Genomic DNA, 17,419 nt, shown 5'->3' on the forward strand with positions numbered 1-17,419 from the left:
TCGGGGAGTAGGCGCGCACCTCCTGCCAAATCAAGGGCGCCGGTGTGGCACGCCTGCGAGTGAGAGGCTGTGCACTATGAGGCACATGTGCTAAAGAAGGCGGTGAGCCTTGTATGACAACGCATGCCACTTCCACGAAACGCATGACAACGCGGACAAAACGGATTCCCGGGTGCAGTAGATAGTCCCAGGGGAGTTGGAGAGTAGTCGGGCACCTCCTGCCAAATCACGGCAGCCGTAGTGGCACGCCTGCGAGTGAGAGGCTGTGCACTGTGAGGCACATGTGCTAAAGAAGGCGGTGAGTCCTGTACTCACGCCTGCCACTTCCACGAAACGCATGACAATGCCACCAAAATGAAATCCCAGGTGCACTAGACCCAGGGGAACCTCGCCAATAGAGGCGCAACTCCGGGAACTCACGGGCGACGGAGTGGCATGAGTGAGAGTGAGACGGTGTGCAAGAGGAAAGGGCGAGCCTTGTACTCACGCCTGCTACTTCCACGAAACACATCACCGCGCGGCCAAAACGGATTTCCGGGTGCACAAGATAGTCCCAGGGGAGTTGGGGAGTAGGCGCGCACCTCCTGCCAAATCACGGCAGCCGTAGTGGCACGCCTGCGAGTGAGAGGCTGTGGACTTTGAGGCACATGTGCTAAAGCAGGCGGTGAGTCTTGTACTTACTCCTGCTACTTCCACCAAACACATCACAGCGCGGCCAAAATGGATTGTCGGGTGCACTAGATAGTCCCAGGGGAGTCGCGGAGTAGGCGCGCACCTCCTGCCAAATCACGGGCGCCGGTGTGGCACGCCTGCGAGTGAGAGGCTGTGCACTATGAGGCACATGTGCTAAAAAAGGCGGTGAGTCTTGTACTCACGCCCGCTACTTGCATGAAACAAATGACCACGCGGCCAAAATGGATTCCCGGGTGCAGTAGATAGTCTCAGGGGAATTGGGGAGTAGGCGCGCTGTTCCTGCAAGACACTGGCGTCGGCGTGACACGCCTGCGAGTGAGAGACTGTGCACTAAGAGGCACGTGTGCTAAAGAAGGCGGTGAGCCTTGTATGACAACGCATGCCACTTCCACGAATAGCATGACAACGCGGACAAAACGGATTCCCGGGTGCTGTAGATATTCCCAGGGGAGTTGGAGAGTAGTCGGCCACCTCCTGCCAAATCACGGCAGCCGTAGTGGCACGCCTGCGAGTGAGAGGCTGTGCACTGTGAGGCACTTGTGCTAAAGAAGGCGGTGAGTCCTGTACTCACGCCTGCCACTTCCACGAAACGCATGACAACGCCACCAACATGAAATCCCAGGTGCACTAGACCCAGGGGAACCTCGCCAATAGAGGAGCAACTCGGGGAACTCACGGGCGACGGAGTGGCATGCGTGAGAGTGAGACGGTGAGCAAGAGGAAAGGGCGAGCCTTGTACTCACGCCTGCTACTTCCACGAAACACATCACCGCGCGGCCAAAACGGATTCCCGGGTGCACAAGATAGTCCCAGGGGAGTTGGGGAGTAGGCGCGCACCTCCTGCCAAATCACGGCAGCCGTAGTGGCACGCCTGCGAGTGAGAGGCTGTGCACTATGAGGCACATGTGCTAAAAAAGGCGGTGAGTCTTGTACTCACGCCCGCTACTTGCATGAAACAAATGACCACGCGGCCAAAATGGATTCCCGGGTGCAGTAGATAGTCTCAGGGGAATTGGGGAGTAGGCGCGCTCCTCCTGCAAGTCACTGGCGTCGGCGTGACACGCCTGCGAGTGAGAGACTGTGCACTAAGAGGCACATGTGCTGAAGAAGGCGGTGAGCCTTGTATGACAACGCATGCCACTTCCACGAAACGCATGACAACGCGGACAAAACGGATTCCCGGGTGCAGTAGATAGTCCCAGGGGAGTTGGAGAGTAGTCGGGCACCTCCTGCCAAATCACGGCAGCCGTAGTGGCACGCCTGCGAGTGAGAGGCTGTGCACTGTGAGGCACTTGTGCTAAAGAAGGCGGTGAGTCCTGTACTCACGCCTGCCACTTCCACGAAACGCATGACAACGCCACCAACATGAAATCCCAGGTGCACTAGACCCAGGGGAACCTCGCCAATTGAGGTGCAACTCCGGGAACTCACGGGCGACGGAGTGGCATGCGTGAGAGTGAGACGGTGTGCAAGAGGAAAGGGCGAGCCTTGTACTCACGCCTGCTACTTCCACGAAACACATCACCGCGCGGCCAAAACGGATTCCCGGGTGCACAAGATAGTCCCAGGGGAGTTGGGGAGTAGGCGCGCACCTCCTGCCAAATCACGGCAGCCGTAGTGGCACGCCTGCGAGTGAGAGGCTGTGGACTTTGAGGCACATGTGCTAAGGCAGGCGGTGAGTCTTGTACTTACTCCTGCTACTTCCACCAAACACATCACAGCACGGCCAAAATGGATTGTCGGGTGCATTAGATAGTCCCAGGGGAGTCGGGGAGTAGGCGCGCACCTCCTGCCAAATCACGGGCGCCGGTGTGGCACGCCTGCGAGTGAGAGGCGGTGCACTATGAGGCATATGTGCTAAAGAAGGCGGTGAGCCTTGTATGACAACGCATGCCACTTCCACGAAACGCATGACAACGCGGACAGAACGGATTCCCGGGTGCAGTAGATAGTCCCAGGGGAGTTGGAGAGTAGTCGGGCACCTCCTGCCAAATCACGGCAGCCGTAGTGGCACGCCTGCGAGTGAGAGGCTGTGCACTGTGAGGCACATGTGCTAAAGAAGGGGGTGAGTCCTGTACTCACGCCTGCCACTTCCACGAAACGCATGACAACGCCACCAAAATGAAATCCCAGGTGCACTAGACCCAGGGGAACCTCGCCAATAGAGGCGCAACTCCGGGAACTCACGGGCGACGGAGTGGCATGCGTGAGAGTGAGACGGTGTGCAAGAGGAAAGGGCGAGCCTTGTACTCACGCCTGCTACTTCCACGAAACACATCACCGCGCGGCCAAAACGGATTCCCGGGTGCACAAGATAGTCCCAGGGGAGTTGGGGAGTAGGCGCGCACCTCCTGCCAAATCACGGCAGCCGTAGTGGCACGCCTGCGAGTGAGAGGCTGTGGACTTTGAGGCACATGTGCTAAAGCAGGCGGTGAGTCTTGTACTTACTCCTGCTACTTCCACCAAACACATCACAGCGCGGCCAAAATGGATTGTCGGGTGCACTAGATAGTCCCAGGGGAGTCGCGGAGTAGGCGCGCACCTCCTGCCAAATCACGGGCGCCGGTGTGGCACGCCTGCGAGTGAGAGGCTGTGCACTATGAGGCACATGTGCTAAAAAAGGCGGTGAGTCTTGTACTCACGCCCGCTACTTGCATGAAAGAAATGACCACGCGGCCAAAATGGATTCCCGGGTGCAGTACATAGTCTCAGGGGAATTGGGGAGTAGGCGCGCTCTTCCTGCAAGACACTGGCGTCGGCGTGACACGCCTGCGAGTGAGAGACTGTGCACTAAGAGGCACATGTGCTAAAGAAGGCGGTGAGCCTTGTATGACAACGCATGCCACTTCCACGAATAGCATGACAACGCGGACAAAACGGATTCCCGGGTGCAGTAGATATTCCCAGGGGAGTTGGAGAGTAGTCGGCCACTTCCTGCCAAATCACGGCAGCCGTAGTGGCACGCCTGCGAGTGAAAGGCTGTGCACTGTGAGGCACTTGTGCTAAAGAAGGCGGTGAGTCCTGTACTCACGCCTGCCACTTCCACGAAACGCATGACAACGCCACCAACATGAAATCCCAGGTGCACTAGACCCAGGGGAACCTCGCCAATAGAGGCGCAACTCGGGGAACTCACGGGCGACGGAGTGGCATGCGTGAGAGTGAGACGGTGTGCAAGAGGAAAGGGCGAGCCTTGTACGCACGCCTGCTACTTCCACGAAACACATCACCGCGCGGCCAAAACGGATTCCCGGGTGCACAAGATAGTCCCAGGGGAGTTGGGGAGTAGGCGGGCACCTCCTGCCAAATAACGGCAGCCGTAGTGGCACGCCTGCGAGTGAGAGGCTGTGCACTATGAGGCACATGTGCTAAAAAAGGCGGTGAGTCTTGTACTCACGCCCGCTACTTGCATGAAACAAATGACCACGCGGCCAAAATGGATTCCCGGGTGCAGTAGATAGTCTCAGGGGAATTGGGGAGTAGGCGCGCTCCTCCTGCAAGTCACTGGCGTCGGCGTGACACGCCTGCGAGTGAGAGACTGTGCACTAAGAGGCACATGTGCTAAAGAAGGCGGTGAGCCTTGTATGACAACGCATGCCACTTCCACGAAACGCATGACAACGCGGACAAAACGGATTCCCGGGTGCAGTAGATAGTCCCAGGGGAGTTGGAGAGTAGTCGGGCACCTCCTGCCAAATCACGGCAGCCGTAGTGGCACGCCTGCGAGTGAGAGGCTGTGCACTGTGAGGCACATGTACTAAAGAAGGCGGTGAGTCCTGTACTCACGCCTGCCACTTCCACGAAACGCATGACAACGCCACCAACATGAAATCCCAGGTGCACTAGACCCAGGGGAACCTCGCCAATAGAGGTGCAACTCCGGGAACTCACGGGCGACGGAGTGGCATGCGTGAGAGTGAGACGGTGTTCAAGAGGAAAGGGCGAGCCTTGTACTCACGCCTGCTACTTCCACGAAACACATCACCGCGCGGCCAAAACGGATTCCCGGGTGCACAAGATAGTCCCAGGGGAGTTGGGGAGTAGGCGCGCACCTCTTGCCAAATCACGGCAGCCGTAGTGGCACGCCTGCGAGTGAGAGGCTGTGGACTTTGAGGCACATGTGCTAAGGCAGGCGGTGAGTCTTGTACTTACTCCTGCTACTTCCACCAAACACATCACAGCACGGCCAAAATGGATTGTCGGGTGCATTAGATAGTCCCAGGGGAGTCGGGGAGTAGGCGCGCACCTCCTGCCAAATCACGGGCGCCGGTGTGGCACGCCTGCGAGTGAGAGGCTGTGCACTATGAGGCACATGTGCTAAAGAAGGCGGTGAGCCTTGTATGACAACGCATGCCACTTCCACGAAACGCATGACAACGCGGACAAAACGGATTCCCGGGTGCAGTAGATAGTCCCAGGGGAGTTGGAGAGTAGTCGGGCACCTCCTGCCAAATCACGGCAGCCGTAGTGGCACGCCTGCGAGTGAGAGGCTGTGCACTGTGAGGCACTTGTGCTTAAGAAGGCGGTGAGTCCTGTACTCACGCCTGCCACTTCCACGAAACGCATGACAACGCCACCAACATGAAATCCCAGGTGCACTAGACCCAGGGGAACCTCGCCAATAGAGGTGCAACTCCGGGAACTTACGGGCGACGGAGTGGCATGCGTGAGAGTGAGACGGTGTGCAAGAGGAAAGGGCGAGCCTTGTACTCACGCCTGCTACTTCCACGAAACACATCACCGCGCGGCCAAAACGGATTCCCGGGTGCACAAGATGGTCCCAGGGGAGTTGGTGAGTAGGCGCGCACCTCCTGCCAAATCACGGCAGCCGTAGTGGCACGCCTGCGAGTGAGAGGCTGTGGACTTTGAGGCACATGTGCTAAAGCAGGCGGTGAGTCTTGTACTTACTCCTGCTACTTCCACCAAACACATCACAGCGCGGCCAAAATGGATTGTCGGGTGCACTAGATAGTCCCAGGGGAGTCGCGGAGTAGGCGCGCACCTCCTGCCAAATCACGGGCGCCGGTGTGGCACGCCTGCGAGTGAGAGGCTGTGCACTATGAGGCACATGTGCTAAAAAAGGCGGTGAGTCTTGTACTCACGCCCGCTACTTGCATGAAACAAATGACCACGCGGCCAAAATGGATTCCCGGGTGCAGTAGATAGTCTCAGGGGAATTGGGGAGTAGGCGCGCTGTTCCTGCAAGACACTGGCGTCGGCGTGACACGCCTGCGAGTGAGAGACTGTGCACTAAGAGGCACATGTGCTAAAGAAGGCGGTGAGCCTTGTATGACAACGCATGCCACTTCCACGAATAGCATGACAACGCGGACAAAACGGATTCCCGGGTGCTGTAGATATTCCCAGGGGAGTTGGAGAGTAGTCGGCCACCTCCTGCCAAATCACGGCAGCCGTAGTGGCACGCCTGCGAGTGAGAGGCTGTGCACTGTGAGGCACTTGTGCTAAAGAAGGCGGTGAGTCCTGTACTCACGCCTGCCACTTCCACGAAACGCATGACAACGCCACCAACATGAAATCCCAGGTGCACTAGACCCAGGGGAACCTCGCCAATAGAGGCGCAACTCGGGGAACTCACGGGCGACGGAGTGGCATGCGTGAGAGTGAGACGGTGTGCAAGAGGAAAGGGCGAGCCTTGTACTCACGCCTGCTACTTCCACGAAACACATCACCGCGGGGCCAAAACGGATTCCCGGGTGCACAAGATAGTCCCAGGGGAGTTGGGGAGTAGGCGCGCACCTCCTGCCAAATCACGGCAGCCGTAGTGGCACGCCTGCGAGTGAGAGGCTGTGCACTATGAGGCACATGTGCTAAAAAAGGCGGTGAGTCTTGTACTCACGCCCGCTACTTGCATGAAACAAATGACCACGCGGCCAAAATGGATTCCCGGGTGCAGTAGATAGTCTCAGGGGAATTGGGGAGTAGGCGCGCACCTCCTGCAAGTCACTGGCGTCGGCGTGACACGCCTGCGAGTGAGAGACTGTGCACTAAGAGGCACATGTGCTAAAGAAGGCGGTGAGCCTTGTATGACAACGCATGCCACTTCCACGAAACGCATGACAACGCGGACAAAACGGATTCCCGGGTGCAGTAGATAGTCCCAGGGGAGTTGGAGAGTAGTCGGGCACCTCCTGCCAAATCACGGCAGCCGTAGTGGCACGCCTGCGAGTGAGAGGCTGTGCACTGTGAGGCACTTGTGCTAAAGAAGGCGGTGAGTCCTGTACTCACGCCTGCCACTTCCACGAAACGCATGACAACGCCACCAACATGAAATCCCAGGTGCACTAGACCCAGGGGAACCTCGCCAATAGAGGTGCAACTCCGGGAACTCACGGGCGACGGAGTGGCATGCGTGAGAGTGAGACGGTGTGTAAGAGGAAAGGGCGAGCCTTGTACTCACGCCTGCTACTTCCACGAAACACATCACCGCGCGGCCAAAACGGATTCCCGAGTGCACAAGATAGTCCCAGGGGAGTTGGGGAGTAGGCGCGCACCTCCTGCCAAATCACGGCAGCCGTAGTGGCACGCCTGCGAGTGAGAGGCTGTGGACTTTGAGGCACATGTGCTAAAGCAGGCGGTGAGTCTTGTACTTACTCCTGCTACTTCCACCAAACACATCACAGCGCGGCCAAAATGGATTGTCGGGTGCACTAGATAGTCCCAGGGGAGTCGCGGAGTAGGCGCGCACCTCCTGCCAAATCACGGGCGCCGGTGTGGCACGCCTGCGAGTGAGAGGCTGTGCACTATGAGGCACATGTGCTAAAAAAGGCGGTGAGTCTTGTACTCACGCCCGCTACTTGCATGAAACAAATGACCACGCGGCCAAAATGGATTCCCGGGTGCAGTAGATAGTCTCAGGGGAATTGGGGAGTAGGCGCGCTCTTCCTGCAAGACACTGGCGTCGGCGTGACACGCCTGCGAGTGAGAGACTGTGCACTAAGAGGCACATGTGCTAAAGAAGGCGGTGAGCCTTGTATGACAACGCATGCCACTTCCACGAATAGCATGACAACGCGGACAAAACGGATTCCCGGGTGCTGTAGATATTCCCAGGGGAGTTGGAGAGTAGTCGGCCACCTCCTGCCAAATCACGGCAGCCGTAGTGGCACGCCTGCGAGTGAGAGGCTGTGCACTGTGAGGCACTTGTGCTAAAGAAGGCGGTGAGTCCTGTACTCACGCCTGCCACTTCCACGAAACGCATGACAACGCCACCAACATGAAATCCCAGGTGCACTAGACCCAGGGGAACCTCGCCAATAGAGGCGCAACTCGGGGAACTCACGGGCGACGGAGTGGCATGCGTGAGAGTGAGACGGTGTGCAAGAGGAAAGGGCGAGCCTTGTACTCACGCCTGCTACTTCCACGAAACACATCACCGCGCGGCCAAAACGGATTCCCGGGTGCACAGGATAGTCCCATGGGAGTTGGGGAGTAGGCGCGCACCTCCTGCCAAATCACGGCAGCCGTAGTGGCACGCCTGCGAGTGAGAGGCTGTGCACTATGAGGCACATGTGCTAAAAAAGGCGGTGAGTCTTGTACTCACGCCCGCTACTTGCATGAAACAAATGACCACGCGGCCAAAATGGATTCCCGGGTGCAGTAGATAGTCTCAGGGGAATTGGGGAGTAGGCGCGCTCCTCCTGCAAGTCACTGGCGTCGGCGTGACACGCCTGCGAGTGAGAGACTGTGCACTAAGAGGCACATGTGCTGAAGAAGGCGGTGAGCCTTGTATGACAACGCATGCCACTTCCACGAAACGCATGACAACGCGGACAAAACGGATTCCCGGGTGCAGTAGATAGTCCCAGAGGAGTTGGAGAGTAGTCGGCCACCTCCTGCCAAATCACGGCAGCCGTAGTGGCACGCCTGCGAGTGAGAGGCTGTGCACTGTGAGGCACTTGTGCTAAAGAAGGCGGTGAGTCCTGTACTCACGCCTGCCACTTCCACGAAACGCATGACAACGCCACCAACATGAAATCCCAGGTGCACTAGACCCAGGGGAACCTCGCCAATAGAGGCGCAACTCGGGGAACTCACGGGCGACGGAGAGGCATGCGTGAGAGTCAGACGGTGTGCAAGAGGAAAGGGCGAGCCTTGTACTCACGCCTGCTACTTCCACGAAACACATCACCGCGCGGCCAAAACGGATTCCCGGGTGCACAAGATAGTCCCAGGGGAGTTGGGGAGTAGGCGCGCACCTCCTGCCAAATCACGGCAGCCGTAGTGGCACGCCTGCGAGTGAGAGGCTGTGCACTATGAGGCACATGTGCTAAAAAAGGCGGTGAGTCTTGTACTCACGCCCGCTACTTGCATGAAACAAATGACCACGCGGCCAAAATGGATTCCCGGGTGCAGTAGATAGTCTCAGGGGAATTGGGGAGTAGGCGCGCTCCTCCTGCAAGTCACTGGCGTCGGCGTGACACGCCTGCGAGTGAGAGACTGTGCACTAAGAGGCACATGTGCTGAAGAAGGCGGTGAGCCTTGTATGACAACGCATGCCACTTCCACGAAACGCATGACAACGCGGACAAAACGGATTCCCGGGTGCAGTAGATAGTCCCAGGGGAGTTGGAGAGTAGTCGGGCACCTCCTGCCAAATCACGGCAGCCGTAGTGGCACGCCTGCGAGTGAGAGGCTGTGCACTGTGAGGCACTTGTGCTAAAGAAGGCGGTGAGTCCTGTACTCACGCCTGCCACTTCCACGAAACGCATGACAACGCCACCAACATGAAATCCCAGGTGCACTAGACCCAGGGGAACCTCGCCAATAGAGGTGCAACTCCGGGAACTCACGGGCGACGGAGTGGCATGCGTGAGAGTGAGACGGTGTGCAAGAGGAAAGGGCGAGCCTTGTACTCACGCCTGCTACTTCCACGAAACACATCACCGCGCGGCCAAAACGGATTCCCGGGTGCACAAGATAGTCCCAGGGGAGTTGGGGAGTAGGCGCGCACCTCCTGCCAAGTCACGGCAGCCGTAGTGGCACGCCTGCGAGTGAGAGGCTGTGGACTTTGAGGCACATGTGCTAAGGCAGGCGGTGAGTCTTGTACTTACTCCTGCTACTTCCACCAAACACATCACAGCACGGCCAAAATGGATTGTCGGGTGCATTAGATAGTCCCAGGGGAGTCGGGGAGTAGGCGCGCACCTCCTGCCAAATCACGGGCGCCGGTGTGGCACGCCTGCGAGTGAGAGGCTGTGCACTATGAGGCACATGTGCTAAAGAAGGCGGTGAGCCTTGTATGACAACGCATGCCACTTCCACGAAACGCATGACAACGCGGACACAACGGATTCCCGGGTGCAGTAGATAGTCCCAGGGGAGTTGGAGAGTAGTCGGGCACCTCCTGCCAAATCACGGCAGCCGTAGTGGCACGCCTGCGAGTGAGAGGCTGTGCACTGTGAGGCACATGTGCTAAAGAAGGCGGTGAGTCCTGTACTCACGCCTGCCACTTCCACGAAACGCATGACAACGCTACCAAAATGAAATCCCAGGTGCACTAGACCCAGGGGAACCTCGCCAATAGAGGCGCAACTCCGGGAACTCACGGGCGACGGAGTGGCATGCGTGAGAGTGAGACGGTGTGCAAGAGGAAAGGGCGAGCCTTGTACTCACGCCTGCTACTTCCACGAAACACATCACCGCGCGGCCAAAACGGATTCCCGGGTGCACAAGATAGTCCCAGGGGAGTTGGGGAGTAGACGCGCACCTCCTGCCAAATCACGGCAGCCGTAGTGGCACGCCTGCGAGTGAGAGGCTGTGGACTTTGAGGCACATGTGCTAAAGCAGGCGGTGAGTCTTGTACTTACTCCTTCTACTTCCACCAAACACATCACAGCGCGGCCAAAATGGATTGTCGGGTGCACTAGATAGTCCCAGGGGAGTCGCGGAGTAGGCGCGCACCTCCTGCCAAATCACGGGCGCCGGTGTGGCACGCCTGCGAGTGAGAGGCTGTGCACTATGAGGCACATGTGCTAAAAAAGGCGGTGAGTCTTGTACTCACGCCCGCTACTTGCATGAAACAAATGACCACGCGGCCAAAATGGATTCCCGGGTGCAGTAGATAGTCTCAGGGGAATTGGGGAGTAGGCGCGCTCTTCCTGCAAGACACTGGCGTCGGCGTGACACGCCTGCGAGTGAGAGACTGTGCACTAAGAGGCACATGTGCTAAAGAAGGCGGTGAGCCTTGTATGACAACGCATGCCACTTCCACGACTAGCATGACAACGCGGACAAAACGGATTCCCGGGTGCAGTAAATATTCCCAGGGGAGTTGGAGAGTAGTCGGCCACCTCCTGCCAAATCACGGCAGCCGTAGTGGCACGCCTGCGAGTGAGAGGCTGTGCACTGTGAGGCACTTGTGCTAAAGATGGCGGTGAGTCCTGTACTCACGCCTGCCACTTCCACGAAACGCATGACAACGCCACCAACATGAAATCCCAGGTGCAATAGACCCAGGGGAACCTCGCCAATAGAGGCGCAACTCGGGGAACTCACGGGCGACGGAGTGGCATGCGTGAGAGTGAGACGGTGTGCAAGAGGAAAGGGCGAGCCTTGTACTCACGCCTGCTACTTCCACGAAACACATCACCGCGCGGCCAAAACGGATTCCCGGGTGCACAAGATAGTCCCAGGGGAGTTGGGGAGTAGGCGCGCACCTCCTGCCAAATCACGGCAGCCGTAGTGGCACGCCTGCGAGTGAGAGGCTGTGCACTATGAGGCACATGTGCTAAAAAAGGCGGTGAGTCTTGTACTCACGCCCGCTACTTGCATGAAACAAATGACCACGCGGCCAAAATGGATTCCCGGGTGCAGTAGATAGTCTCAGGGGAATTGGGGAGTAGGCGCGCTCCTCCTGCAAGTCACTGGCGTCAGCGTGACACGCCTGCGAGTGAGAGACTGTGCACTAAGAGGCACATGTGCTAAAGAAGGCGGTGAGCCTTGTATGACAACGCATGCCACTTCCACGAAACGCATGACAACGCGGACAAAACGGATTCCCGGGTGCAGTAGATAGTCCCAGGGGAGTTGGAGAGTAGTCGGGCACCTCCTGCCAAATCACGGCAGCCGTAGTGGCACGCCTGCGCGTGAGAGGCTGTGCACTGTGAGGCACTTGTGCTAAAGAAGGCGGTGAGTCCTGTACTCACGCCTGCCACTTCCACGAAACGCATGACAACGCCACCAACATGAAATCCCAGGTGCACTAGACCCAGGGGAACCTCGCCAATAGAGGTGCAACTCCGGGAACTCACGGGCGACGGAGTGGCATGCGTGAGAGTGAGACGTTGTGCAAGAGGAAAGGGCGAGCCTTGTACTCACGCCTGCTACTTCCACGAAACACATCACCGCGCGGCCAAAACGGATTCCCGGGTGCACAAGATAGTCCCAGGGGAGTTGGGGAGTAGGCGCGCACCTCCTGCCAAATCACGGCAGCCGTAGTGGCACGCCTGCGAGTGAGAGGCTGTGGACTTTGAGGCACATGTGCTAAGGCAGGCGGTGAGTCTTGTACTTACTCCTGCTACTTCCACCAAACACATCACAGCACGGCCAAAATGGATTGTCGGGTGCATTAGATAGTCCCAGGGGAGTCGGGGAGTAGGCGCGCACCTCCTGCCAAATCACGGGCGCCGGTGTGGCACGCCTGCGAGTGAGAGGCTGTGCACTATGAGGCACATGTGCTAAAGAAGGCGGTGAGCCTCGTATGACAACGCATGCCACTTCCACGAAACGCATGACAACGCGGACAAAACGGATTCCCGGGTGCAGTAGATAGTCCCAGGGGAGTTGGAGAGTAGTCGGGCACCTCCTGCCAAATCACGGCAGCCGTAGTGGCACGCCTGCGAGTGAGAGGCTGTGCACTGTGAGGCACATGTGCTAAAGAAGGCGGTGAGTCCTGTACTCACGCCTGCCACTTCCACGAAACGCATGACAACGCCACCAAAATGAAATCCCAGGTGCACTAGACCCAGGGGAACCTCGCCAATAGAGGCGCAACTCCGGGAACTCACGGGCGACGGAGTGGCATGCGTGAGAGTGAGACGGAGTGCAAGAGGAAAGGGCGAGCCTTGTACTCACGCCTGCTACTTCCACGAAACACATCACCGCGCGGCCAAAACGGATTCCCAGGTGCACAAGATAGTCCCAGGGGAGTTGGAGAGTAGGCGCGCACCTCCTGCCAAATCACGGCAGCCGTAGTGGCACGCCTGCGAGTGAGAGGCTGTGGACTTTGAGGCACATGTGCTAAGGCAGGCGGTGAGTCTTGTACTTACTCCTGCTACTTCCACCAAACACATCACAGCACGGCCAAAATGGATTGTCGGGTGCATTAGATAGTCCCAGGGGAGTCGGGGAGTAGGCGCGCACCTCCTGCCAAATCACGGGCGCCGGTGTGGCACGCCTGCGAGTGAGAGGCTGTGCACTATGAGGCACATGTGCTAAAGAAGGCGGTGAGCCTTGTATGACAACGCATGCCACTTCCACGAAACGCATGACAAGGCGGACAAAACGGATTCCCGGGTGCAGTAGATAGTCCCAGGGGAGTTGGAGAGTAGTCGGGCACCTCCTGCCAAATCACGGCAGCCGTAGTGGCACGCCTGCGAGTGAGAGGCTGTGCACTGTGAGGCACATGTGCTAAAGAAGGCGGTGAGTCCTGTACTCACGCCTGCCACTTCCACGAAACGCATGACAACGCCACCAAAATGAAATCCCAGGTGCACTAGACCCAGGGGAACCTCGCCAATAGAGGCGCAACTCCGGGAACTCACGGGCGACGGAGTGGCATGCATGAGAGTGAGACGGTGTGCAAGAGGAAAGGGCGAGCCTTGTACTCACGCCTGCTACTTCCACGAAACACATCACCGCGCGGCCAAAACGGATTCCCGGGTGCACAAGATAGTCCCAGGGGAGTTGGGGAGTAGGCGCGCACCTCCTGCCAAATCACGGCAGCCGTAGTGGCACGCCTGCGAGTGAGAGGCTGTGGACTTTGAGGCACATGTGCTAAAGCAGGCGGTGAGTCTTGTACTTACTCCTGCTACTTCCACCAAACACATCACAGCGCGGCCAAAATGGATTGTTGGGTGCACTAGATAGTCCCAGGGGAGTCGCGGAGTAGGCGCGCACCTCCTGCCAAATCACGGGCGCCGGTGTGGCACGCCTGCGAGTGAGAGGCTGTGCACTATGAGGCACATGTGCTAAAAAAGGCGGTGAGTCTTGTACTCACGCCCGCTACTTGCATGAAACAAATGACCACGCGGCCAAAATGGATTCCCGGGTGCAGTAGATAGTCTCAGGGGAATTGGGGAGTAGGCGCACTCTTCCTGCAAGACACTGGCGTCGGCGTGACACGCCTGCGAGTGAGAGACTGTGCACTAAGAGGCACATGTGCTAAAGAAAGCGGTGAGCCTTGTATGACAACGCATGCCACTTCCACGAATAGCATGACAACGCGGACAAAACGGATTCCCGGGTGCAGTAGATATTCCCAGGGGAGTTGGAGAGTAGTCGGCCACCTCCTGCCAAATCACGGCAGCCGTAGTGGCACGCCTGCGAGTGAGAGGCTGTGCACTGTGAGGCACTTGTGCTAAAGAAGGCGGTGAGTCCTGTACTCACGCCTGCCACTTCCACGAAACGCATGACAACGCCACCAACATGAAATCCCAGGTGCACTAGACCCAGGGGAACCTCGCCAATAGAGGTGCAACTCGGGGAACTCACGGGCGACGGAGTGGCATGCGTGAGAGTGAGACGGTGTGCAAGAGGAAAGGGCGAGCCTTGTACTCACGCCTGCTACTTCCACGAAACACATCACCGCGCGGCCAAAACGGATTCCCGGGTGCACAAGATAGTCCCAGGGGAGTTGGGGAGTAGGCGCGCACCTCCTGCCAAATCACGGCAGCCGTAGTGGCACGCCTGCGAGTGAGAGGCTGTGCACTATGAGGCACATGTGCTAAAAAAGGCGGTGAGTCTTGTACTCACGCCCGCTACTTGCATGAAACAAATGACCACGCGGCCAAAATGGATTCCCGGGTGCAGTAGATAGTCTCAGGGGAATTGGGGAGTAGGCGCGCTCCTCCTGCAAGTCACTGGCGTCGGCGTGACACGCCTGCGAGTGAGAGACTGTGCACTAAGAGGCACATGTGCTAAAGAAGGCGGTGAGCCTTCTATGACAACGCATGCCACTTCCACGAAGCGCATGACAACGCGGACAAAACGGATTCCCGGGTGCAGTAGATAGTCCCAGGGGAGTTGGAGAGTAGTCGGGCACCTCCTGCCAAATCACGGCAGCCGTAGTGGCACGCCTGCGAGTGAGAGGCTGTGCACTGTGAGGCACTTGTGCTAAAGAAGGCGGTGAGTCCTGTACTCACGCCTGCCACTTCCACGAAACGCATGACAACGCCACCAACATGAAATCCCAGGTGCACTAGACCCAGGGGAACCTCGCCAATAGAGGTGCAACTCCGGGAACTCACGGGCGACGGAGTGGCATGCGTGAGAGTGAGACGGTGTGCAAGAGGAAAGGGCGAGCCTTGTACTCACGCCTGCTACTTCCACGAAACACATCACCGCGCGGCCAAAACGGATTCCCGGGTGCACAAGATAGTCCCAGGGGAGTTGGGGAGTAGGCGCGCACCTCCTGCCAAATCACGGCAGCCGTAGTGGCACGCCTGCGAGTGAGAGGCTGTGGACTTTGAGGCACATGTGCTAAGGCAGGCGGTGAGTCTTGTACTTACTCCTGCTACTTCCACCAAACACATCACAGCACGGCCAAAATGGATTGTCGGGTGCATTAGATAGTCCCAGGGGAGTCGGGGAGTAGGCGCGCACCTCCTGCCAAATCATGGGCGCCAGTGTGGCACGCCTGCGAGTGAGAGGCTGTGCACTATGAGGCACATGTGCTAAAGAAGGCGGTGAGCCTTGTATGACAACGCATGCCACTTCCACGAAACGCATAAAAACGCGGACAAAACGGATTCCCGGGTGCAGTAGATAGTCCCAGGGGAGTTAAAGAGTAGTCGGGCACCTCCTGCCAAATCACGGCAGCCGTAGTGGCACGCCTGCGAGTGAGAGGCTGTGCACTGTGAGGCACATGTGCTAAAGAAGGCGGTGAGTCCTGTACTCACGCCTAGCACTTCCACGAAACGCATGACAACGCCACCAAAATGAAATCCCAGGTGCACTAGACCCAGGGGAACCTCGCCAATAGAGGCGCAACTCCGGGAACTCACGGGCGACGGAGTGGCATGCGTGAGAGTGAGACGGTGTGCAAGAGGAAAGGGCGAGCCTTGTACTCACGCCTGCTACTTCCACGAAACACATCACCGCGCGGCCAAAACGGATTCCCGGGTGCACAAGATAGTCCCAGGGGAGTTGGGGAGTAGGCGCGCACCTCCTGCCAAATCACGGCAGCCGTAGTGGAACGCCTGCGAGTGAGAGGCTGTGGACTTTGAGGCACATGTGCTAAGGCAGGCGGTGAGTCTTGTACTTACTCCTGCTACTTCCACCAAACACATCACAGCACGGCCAAAATGGATTGTCGGGTGCATTAGATAGTCCCAGGGGAGTCGGGGAGTAGGCGCGCACCTCCTGCCAAATCACGGGCGCCGGTGTGGCACGCCTGCGAGTGAGAGGCTGTGCACTATGAGGCACATGTGCTAAGGAAGGCGGTGAGCCTTGTATGACAACGCATGCCACTTCCACGAAACGCATGACAACGCGGACAAAACGGATTCCCGGGTGCAGTAGATAGTCCCAGGGGAGTTGGAGAGTAGTCGGGCACCTCCTGCCAAATCACGGCAGCCGTAGTGGCACGCCTGCGAGTGAGAGGCTGTGCACTGTGAGGCACATGTGCTAAAGAAGGCGGTCAGTCCTGTACTCACGCCTGCCACTTCCACGAAACGCATGACAACGCCACCAAAATGAAATCCCAGGTGCACTAGACCCAGGGGAACCTCGCCAATAGAGGCGCAACTCCGGGAACTCACGGGCGACGGAGTGGCATGCGTGAGAGTGAGACGGTGTGCAAGAGGAAAGGGCGAGCCTTGTACTCACGCCTGCTACTTCCACGAAACAAATCACCGCGCGGCCAAAACGGATTCCCGGGTGCACAAGATAGTCCCAGGGGAGTTGGGGAGTAGGCGCGCACCTCCTGCCAAATCACGGCAGCCGTAGTGGCACGCCTGCGAGTGAGAGGCTGTGGACTTTGAGGCACATGTGCTAAGGCAGTCGGTGAGTCTTGTACTTACTCCTGCTACTTCCACCAAACACATCACAGCGCGGCCAAAATGGATTGTCGGGTGCACTAGATAGTCCCAGGGGAGTCGCGGAGTAGGCGCGCACCTCCTGCCAAATCACGGGCGCCGGTGTGGCACGCCTGCGAGTGAGAGGCTGTGCACTATGAGGCACATGTGCTAAAAAAGGCGGTGAGTCTTGTACTCACGCCCGCTACTTGCATGAAACAAATGACCACGCGGCCAAAATGGATTCCCGGGTGCAGTAGATAGTCTCAGGGGAATTGGGGAGTAGGCGCGCTCTTCCTGCAAGACACTGGCGTCGGCGTGACACGCCTGCGAGTGAGAGACTGTGCACTAAGAGGCACATGTGCTAAAGAAGGCGGTGAGCCTTGTATGACAACGCATGCCACTTCCACGAATAGCATGACAACGCGGACAAAACGGATTCCCGGGTGCAGTAGATATTCCCAGGGGAGTTG

This window comes from Stylophora pistillata, chromosome 14 (genome assembly GCF_964205215.1).
Source record: "Stylophora pistillata chromosome 14, jaStyPist1.2, whole genome shotgun sequence".
Classification (NCBI taxonomy): Eukaryota; Metazoa; Cnidaria; class Anthozoa; order Scleractinia; family Pocilloporidae; genus Stylophora; species Stylophora pistillata.